This window comes from Macaca nemestrina, chromosome 19, assembly GCF_043159975.1.
Source record: "Macaca nemestrina isolate mMacNem1 chromosome 19, mMacNem.hap1, whole genome shotgun sequence".
Lineage (NCBI taxonomy): Eukaryota > Metazoa > Chordata > Mammalia > Primates > Cercopithecidae > Macaca > Macaca nemestrina.
The window spans coordinates 68,263,552-68,272,919 of record NC_092143.1 but is presented as its reverse complement, the minus strand read 5'-3'; the positions used below and the strand labels follow the sequence as shown (position 1 = coordinate 68,272,919).

Genomic DNA, 9,368 nt, shown 5'->3' with positions numbered 1-9,368 from the left:
TTCCCCTGATACATTGTGGTGCACACCTGTAGTCCCAGCTACTCGGGAGGCTGAGGTGGGAGGACCACTTGAACGTGGGAGGTTGAGACTGCAGTGAGCCAAGACTGGGTCACAGCCTTCCAGCCTGGGCCACAGCCTTCCAGCCTGGGCAACAAAGCAAGACCCTGTCTCAAAAATAGAAAATAAAAACAAAACAAAAAAATAGTATAAAAGTGGATGTCTTACCCCCTCTAACTATAAGAATCCACTCATTCACTCTCCCCCCCTTCTCAATTAAATTCGTAACGAATATTTAATTTAAAAGGTAAAAAACAACTACAAATAAAAGTAACAAAAATTTAAATGTTTAATCTTTATGGATAAATTGTATTACTTTGTGCTTAAAACAACCTTAAATAGAAAACATTCCGAACTTTTATAGAAAATTCCAATTTTAAAAATAAGGACTCAAAACCTTTTCCTTGCCTTGAGTGTCTATAAATGACACAGTTTTTAAGTTGCCACACAACATTATTATATAAAATCAAGCATCAGAGGTTTTGCTTTAATAGTTTTTGTTTGTTTGTTTTTTCTTCTCAGATGGAGTTTCGCTCTTTTGCCCAGGCTGGAGTGAAGTGTCACTATCCTGGCTTACTGCAACCTCCAGCCCCAAGGTTCAAGTGATTCTCCTGCCTCAGCCTCCTGAGTAGCTGGGTTTATAGGTGCCTGCCACTATGCCCGGCTAATTTTTGTATTTTTAGTAGAGACGAGTTTCACCATGTTGGCCAGGCTAGTCTCGAACTATTGACCTCAAGTGATCTACATGGTTCGGCCTCCCAGGGTGCTAGGATTACAGGCATGAGCCACTGTGCCTGGCCTGCTTTAATAGTTTTGATAAACAACAGGGAGAAAGGAAAGAACTAATATTTTGAGTGTTTTCTAGGTACAAGGCGCTTTCCTTATAAACATTTTATGGGGTGAGTATTATACCCATTCCACAGATGAAAAAACTAAGGTTCTGAGAGATTGAAGTAATTTGCTAATAAGTGATAGGGCTAGGCATTTGTCTAGCTCCAAAGCCTGTTTCCTTTCCGTTACACTTGAGCTCAAAGCTGCTTTTCTCTGGCCAGGGTGCTGATGGCATTCTTGTCAGTCTCTGGAAAGAATGTGCCTAACACTGTCTCATGCACATGGTTAAACTCATCTTCGTATAAACAGCTCTGAAATGGAAAAAAGCCCTCATGGTCACAACAGGCAATTCTTTCTAAAATGGTCTACTCCAAACTTTAATAGTGACCCGCTGGACCTAATATGATATTTAATCTGCACGGCCCAGCTTTCTTATCCAAACAACTTTTCACTACCCAAATCAAGAGCCTCTCCATCCTTGTCATCCTGTCAAATAAAAGAGAGAAAGGAAATAACTAATATTTTGAGTGTTTTCTAGGTACAAGGTGCTTTCCTTATAAACATTTTATGAGGTGAGTATTATATATATTCCATAGATGAAAAAACTAAAGTTCTGAGAAAATGGAATAATTTGCTAATAAGTGATAGAGGTAGGCGTTTGTCTAGCTCCCAAATCTTACCACTGTTCTCTTCCCACTATGACTCTCTTTTATCTCCTCTCTTTTGTCTGCCAAATCCCAACCTGCCCAGGGTGTTACCCCCAGCTCAAGTTCCTCTTCCTACACCCTGGTCATCAGTCATCTTCCTCCCAACTTTGCCAAGCTCTTGCCATGGTTCTGCTCTACACCACATCCCTCAACCCTAATTCCACAGGGTCTGGTATTGCTCTCAGTTCTAATTCTGTTGCTTTTGACTTCTTCAGCAGAGTTGAAATTCTTCAAGGCCAGGCCCTGTGTCTTACATATCTTTTATTTTCCCCAGGGCCTAGTTTACGGCTGGAGGCATGGTAGGTGGTCAAAACTTATTCATCATTGAATTAGTAAAAGAGTCAGGGGGTTGTGTTATCCACATCTACCAAGTCAGAAGGCCCACTCTTATCCACAGACATGCATTACTCAGATGCACAGACATCTGTGTTGGTCTGAAATGAGGCCATCGTCATTGTCACCTTCTGTTCACACCAGCACAGACCTTGATGTGTTTGGCCTCTATTTTGCACTGTCCCAGTTGATGGTCCAACAGGATTTGCCCTCGACAGAATTGAGAAGTAGGTCAATCTGGTCTACTATGCTTTCTTTTTTTTTGCTTTTTTTTTTTTTTTTTTCTTCAAGACGGAGTCTTGCTCTGTCACCCAGGCTGGAATGCAGCGGCGTGATCTTGGCTCACTGCAACCTCCGCCTCCCGGGTTCAAGCGATTCTCCCGCCTCAGCCACCTGAGTAGCTGGGATTATAGGCACGGGCCACCAAACCCAGCTAATTTTTGTGTTCTTAGTAGAGACAGGGTTTCACCATGTTGTCCAGGCTGGTCTCAAACTCTTAACTTCGTGATCTGCCAGCCTCTGCCTCCCAAAGTGCTGGGATTACAGGCATTAGCCATTGCGCCTGGCCTACTGAGCTTTTTAACTCCCTTTTTGTAATCAGGCTCCTTTATCCAACTAAGAGTTCATCCTGGACATCTTGTCTGTCTTCATTCTCTGTCTACTTACCCATCCCACATCTTTTAAAATTTTTGTATCTACTTTTTATAAGGATAGAGTCTCTGTCACCCAGGCTGGAGTGCAGTGGGTCATAGCTCACTGCAGCCTGGAATTCCTGGGCTCAAGCAATCCTATTGCCTCTGCCTCCTGAGTAACTAGCACTACAGGCACATGCCACTATACCAGCTAATTTTTAAAAACATTTTTTTGCAGATCAGATCTCGCTATGTTGCTTCAAGCTGATCTTGAACTTCTGTCCTCAAGCCATCCTCCCACCTCAGCCTCCCAAAGTGCTGGGATTACAGGCTTAAGCCACCACGCCCAGCCCTTATTTAGTTTTTAATTTTTATTTAATGTTATTTTTTAGAGCTGGGGGCATCACTGTATTGCCCAAGCTGGTCATTAAGTCACAGGCTCAAGTGATCCTCCCTGTCAGCTTCCCAAAGTGCTGGGATTACAGGTGCATGCCACCATGCCCAGCTTCCACCTCACATCTCTCGGCTAGTTAGCTTATTGGAATTTACCTTAAATGAGGTTTCTTGCAGTAGGGACTGTAGCAGACACAGCTTTGAGTAATCTACCCAACACCCATTGCTCCCTTCCTTTCCCTATCAGAATGTCAGTTTTGCTCAGTTTTGTCCATCATACTCCCCCTGGAGATTTGCTTAAGGGGTACATAGCCCTTTGTTCCATCCAAAGTCCTCCTGTTTAGGCTGGTGATAATGCTTGAATTAGGTGTGGGCAGGTGACAAATTCTGATCTTTGAGATGTTAGAGGAGGTCTGTTGGGGGCTTTTGAGAAAGATTTCCTTGGTTTTAAGATATACCCAGGAGAAGATGGTCCTTCTTCCTTGGAACACTGTACTGTACAAATACAATGCCTGGAATGGCTGCAGCCACCTTGTGACCATGAGGAAAACTACCCCCTGAAGGTGGCAGAGCAGACCATGGTGTCATGGTCTGTGTTGACCAGTGGGGAATTCTTACTTCTTTCTATTTTCTTTTCTTTTCTTTTTTTTTTTTTGAGGTGAATTTTCGATCTAGGCTGGAGTGCAATGGCATGATTTCTGCTCACTGCAACCTCTGCCTCCCTGGTTCAAGCAATTCTCCTGCCTCAGCCTCCCAAGTAGCTGGGATTACAGGCGTGTGCCACCACGCCCGGCTAATTTTTGTACTTTTAGTAGAGACGGGGTTTCATCATGTTGTCCAGGCTGGTCTCGAACTCCTGACCTCGTGATCTGCCCGTCTCAGCCTCCCAAAGTGCTGGGGGATTACAGGTGTGAGCCACTGTGCCCAGCTCACAATCTTTCTTAAGCATATAGTAACATAATGGGAATATGTATATTCTGCTCTTTACAAAGCATTGTAATGTGACCATTTCCTCCTAGCATTAACAGTTCTCTGAAAATCCGTTATTTATTTATTTATTTATTTAGCGATGAAGTTTTACTCTTGTTGACCAGGCTGGAGTGCAATGGCACGATCTTGGCTCACTGCAACCTCACTGTTCTGGGTTCAAGTGATTCTCCTATCTCAGCCTTCCAAGTAGCTGAGATTACAGGCACATGCCACCACACCTGGCTAATTTTTGTATTTTTAGTAGAGACAGGGATTCATCATATTGGTCAGGCTGGTCTCGAACTCCTGACCTCAGCTGATCCACCCCCATCGGCCTCCCGAAGAGCTGGGATTACAGGCGTGAGCCACCGTGCCCAGCAAAATCCATCTCTTAATGGCTGCATTTATATTGCATATACTATAATTTATTCAACCTTTCTCCTTTTATAAGACTTTTATGTAGGTTTTCATTTCTATTATTAAAAATAACTACTCAGCTAGCCTTCACTAAAGGCATTTCTGCTTATTGTCATGATACATACCCAGGGAGGCACATCGAAAACCAGAGGAAACTAGACGATGAGTAAAGTTCTGCTGCCCAATTTGTTAGTATCATTGCAAACCCTAAGATGGAAAGCATCTTTTGGAACCCTGCAATTCTATCATCCAAGAAAAAATATTCTTTTATTGCTCTTCTACAGTGGCTCACGCCTGTAATCCAAGCACTTTGGGAGGCCCAGGAGTGCAGGTTGCTTGAGCTCAGGAGTTTGAGAGCAGCCTGGGCAGCACAGTGAAACCCCGTCTCTACTAAAAATACAAAAAATTAGCTGGGTGTGGTGACGCACACCTGTAGTCCCAGCTGCTCAGGAGGCTGAGGCAGGAGAGTCACTTGAACCCGGGAGGTGGAGGTTGCAGTGAGCCGAGATCGCATCACTGCACTCTAGCCTGCGTGACAGAGCGAGACTCTGTTTTTTTTAAAAATATACAAAAACAAACTAAAAAATCTCTACACTTCCAGCCTGGGCAACATGACAAAACCCTACCTCTACTAAAAAAAAAAAAAATACAAAAAATTAGCCAGGCTTGGTGACATGCTCCTATAGTTCCAGCTACTCAGGAAACGAGGCTTCCTGCAGTGGGGATCTCATTTGCTAACATTTTTCTATTGTTCTTTGGTTCACTGCTAACAGTCGTGTAAATCCTTGTTTGCTTGCTGAAGCACTCTCTTCTTTTGGGTGGGGCATCCGAATGTTGCCACCTGGCGGGGTGCCCTGGCCCAGGGAAGGCTGGTCCTGGCTTGGCTTTTTGTGAAGATTCCACTGCACTTCCTTCTTTTCCCCGGGGAGGAGGAGTCCCACACTGACATGGAGGAACTCTACAAAATGGCCCAACGATCCTCCGAGTAGCCAATAACCGTCTTGGTCTCTTTTTACTGTTTGCTTTTTGGTATATTCTTTTCATTTATTTTTACTTTTTAAGAGATGGGGTCTCGCGCTGTCGCACGGACTGTAGTGTGCAGTGGCATAATCATAGCTCACCGAAGCCTTGAATTCCTGGGCACAAAGGATCCTCCCGCCTCAGCCTCCTGAATAGCTGGAAGTATAGGTGCAAACCACCATGCCTGGCTAATTTTTGCCTGCCTGCCTGCCTGCCTTCCTGCCTTCCTGCCTTCCTGCCTTCCTGCCTTCCTTCCTTCTTTCCTTCTTTCCTTCCTTCCTTCCTTCTTCCCTCCCTTCCTCTCTCCCTTTCCTTTCCTCTCCTTTCCTTTCCTTTCCTTTCCTTTCCTTTCCTTTCCTTTCCTTTCCTTTCCTTTCCTTTCCTTTCCTTTCCTTTCCTTTCCTTTCCTTTCCTTTCCTTTCCTTTCCTTTCCTTTCCTTCCCTTTCCTTTCCTTCTTCTTTTCTTTTTTCTTTTTTAGATAGGGTCTCGCTATGTTGCCCAGGAGGATCTCGACTCTTGGCTTCGAGCCATCCTCCCACCTCAGCCTCTCAGACTGTTGGGGTTGCAGGCATGAGCCACTGCACCTGGCGTTGGATGCTCTAGTAATTTTGCTTTTATTATCCATCATAGTGATTTAATAAAATGTTAGATTTCCTTTACTCTAGTGATGGAATGGACGATGCTCCACTGGGGTCAGTTGCCCTCAGCACTGCTCCATCAGATGCTTTGGAGTTTGGATCATGCAGTGATGAGCCCTGAATACATGGCAGGATTTCTGGGAGCCTCATATGTGACCCAGTGGATGAGGCACAGGTCTAGAAATGCCAGCCTTAAGGAGTCTTCAGTCCCTGGCCAGACATCTAGCTGTTGCCTGAGTGTTTGGTTTTCATTTGGATATTTAGCATTACTGTGTAACTCTCAGCTTCCAACCTTTGTTTAAGGAGAGTCTGGGCTAATGGTTGGAAAGTACCCTATCACTAATCTGGCCCTTGGGAATAGAAGCATCTATTATGAATGGGCCCAGAGGAGGCATCTCCTAAGTGAAGCTGCCTTCGACATTCTGCTGAGGGTTCCAAGTATTCACACAAGAGCAGTATCTTTGAATGTACTGGGGACTCTGAATTCTGTCTAGTTGACATATCTGTCCTTAGATTTTACTGCCAAGTTGCTAAACCCATAGTGGGTAAAACGTAGGAGATACGTACACACAGACTTAGTTCTAAATTATTTGCCAGTTGGCACTTGTTTCATATAATCTTTAGTTGAATCAAAACCAAGAAGCCAAAAAAGCTGAGTTCAATCATTAGGGAAAATGGACAAAAAGACTCCCGTGCTATGGAAATTGTCTCATAGCTTTACATGGGAGCAAGAGTGGAATGCAAATTTCATTTTGTTTATGGCAAAAACGGATCTCCTGCCCCCATGGCTGAAATGCAGAAAGTAGTATTTTTATTAACATTTGACTTTTGGGGCCCTGTTTGGCAATTCTATAGTAAAGTCACGAACTATATATAATATACCAGATTAGAGTGTACATCTCAAGTGTGGCTGGAGCCTCATTCTTTCAGTGAGGGTTCCTTAGTGGGCTTCTCACAGCTTAGAGGTAATATGGCAGCTTAGAGTTGCAGGAACCTCAGTGGGCTGAGCATCAGATGATGAGCCACATGGGGGCAGAAGCTGTGTGTGCCTCCTTTTGGCAGCCGCGATGCCAAGTCCAGAGCCTAGCACATCATTGGTGTTCACTGAACATTTCTGAATAAATGAATCCTCACAGAGTATCTGAGGATCCACAAACCTCTCATATGTGAAACCAAAGTTTCTGATGCACTTTCCTCTAACGAGATGGGGAGCCTATGTTTTTGCGGTTCGTCTCATATTCAGAAATCTAAGGCATGTGGCCACCGGCTTCCAAGTGAGGCCACAGGGCAAGTGAAAATAAAGGATATCATCCTATTTTCACAGGAGGAATATTGCCTGGTAGAACAACTATCACAGCTCCACTGAAGGCAGCGCCTTCTCCCCTCCACCCGGCAAAGACCTGCCACTATGGGTCCCCAGCATGGGGCTTGGAGGGGCCTGAGAGGCCTGAAAGTACTTGCTAAGGGGCCATGACTCCATCTTTGTGTATGTCTATGTGTGTTTTAAATTAAATGATCACGTGTGTGTGTGTGTGTGTGTGCGCGCGCGCGTGTGTGGTGGTGATGGTGAGGGCTCAGGAATTTTGAAGTTGTACAAGGGACCTTGGACTTTTACAGGATGTCTGCTCCCCCTTCCCCCACTGTCCCAGTGATGCAGGTCAAACTAAGCTCAGGCCACAGCCCTTCAGAGGGCACGATTGGCTTTGAGGCCTTCTATGAAGGTGTAGAATTCTTAGTTCCCCCAGCAAGTAGAATGGGGCTGGAGAAGGAACAAGACGTGGGAAACACTAGGGTAGAAATCCAAGTGATTTCATTGGAAAGAGAAATGTCAGAGGCTCTCAGAACAACCACGATCAAACATGCCTTCTGGACGAAAATGTTCTTATAACATCCGCCTTCAGTCTGGTGCCAGAATTGTGACACAGTGGTAATGTGCTGATCTCAGGGTGGGACGCATGCCCTCAGTCTTTCCTAGGCAAGTCCTGTGCCTGCTGGGGCTCATCAGGTGGCCTAAGGGCCAGACTACTCTGCTCAATCATGAGGCTAGTCAGGCTCACTGAGTGGGCAGCGATCTGGGAAGCTTCAAACAGGAAATGAAGAAAGCTGAAGTCTGGTTCAGTGTCCCAGGGGGATCTGGGGAAGACAGTAGGGGGAGGGTAATCAAGGCAGACCAACTGGCAAGAGGAGATTAGGGCAGTGACAGCTTCCATGGAACTCCTGAAAGGCCTTGCAACACCCTGGGGCCCTGGCAAGGTCAAAAAGTGGGGAGCAGTGAGCTATGTCCAATGCAGGAGGCCAGCAGGTGGAAGCAGAAATGCAATCTCTAAGGACTGATGGCAAAGAATGCTTCCAGGTTCTGAGAAATTGGCATCCCAGGCAGGCTCCTGGACAGAAATTCAGACACAATGGGTCAAGACCTGTGTCCAGAACTGCACATAAAGGCAATCAGGTTTAATTGGAGGTGTACTATGTATTAGCATTGCATTTGGCCCTTTTAATTCTTATTTCCTTCAGTATTCACAAATCTTTTTTTTTTTAATTTTTTTTTTTTGGCTGTAAATTTATTCAATGCAAAATAATCCTCTCCAGTTTTACTGAGGAGGCTGACCACATCCACGACCAAATCTGCCCCTAAACTGAAATTCAGTTGCTGACCCAGCCCCCAGCCTCGGCTTTCTTGTCGGCAATCAGGGGGCACAGCACTCTGTCTGTAGGTAACTCTGTTGGCTTCCCCTCTTGGGAGTCTTGCAAGTTGCTCACTCTCCAGGCCTTTAGGCTGAGACCTGCCAGTCTTTGGACAGCTGTGGCATAGGGTGGCAGGAACAATCTCCGGAGGGAGATGAAGGTAATCACAAAGATACTGGATACCCTCATTGGTAAGTTACCAATAGAAATGTCTCCAGGCAAACTGTTCTTTCACATAGCCTTCGGACCTGAGAGACTACATGGCCTTCATGACATGAAGGTTGGGCACATTTTTGTCTGCCAGCTCTGGGTGCTTAGGCGTGTGGACATCCTTCTTGGTCACCATGACTCCCTCCTTAAAAAGGAGTTCATAAATGGCAATCTGGTTCTTCTTAAGCATCAACGTCTCGGCGGCTGTAGGGTCTGGGGCCGGGGCTGGAAAGAATATTTACAAATCTTATGCCATGGGTAAAATTTTTCACATGAAGGAACTGAGACTTGACTGGGCGCGGTAGCTTGAAAGGACACAAAGATAGATGTGTACCCGCCCCCCACCCGCTACACCCTTGTTCTGCTCTCTAATCTTTGCACATACCAGAGATTTCGTAAGTTCTGTGAGTACCTGGTTTTCTGCACGTACCAGAGATTTTGTTTTGCACAAACCAGAGATTTTGTAAGTTCTGAG

General features: G+C 45.2%; 1 pseudogene; it reads right to left on the bottom strand.

Annotated features, from left to right (window-relative positions):
• Positions 1-8,589: 8,589 nt before the first annotated feature.
• On the bottom strand, positions 8,590-9,111 carry LOC105465061 (small ribosomal subunit protein eS10-like; annotated as a pseudogene).
• Between the last annotated feature and the right edge of the window lie 257 nt (positions 9,112-9,368).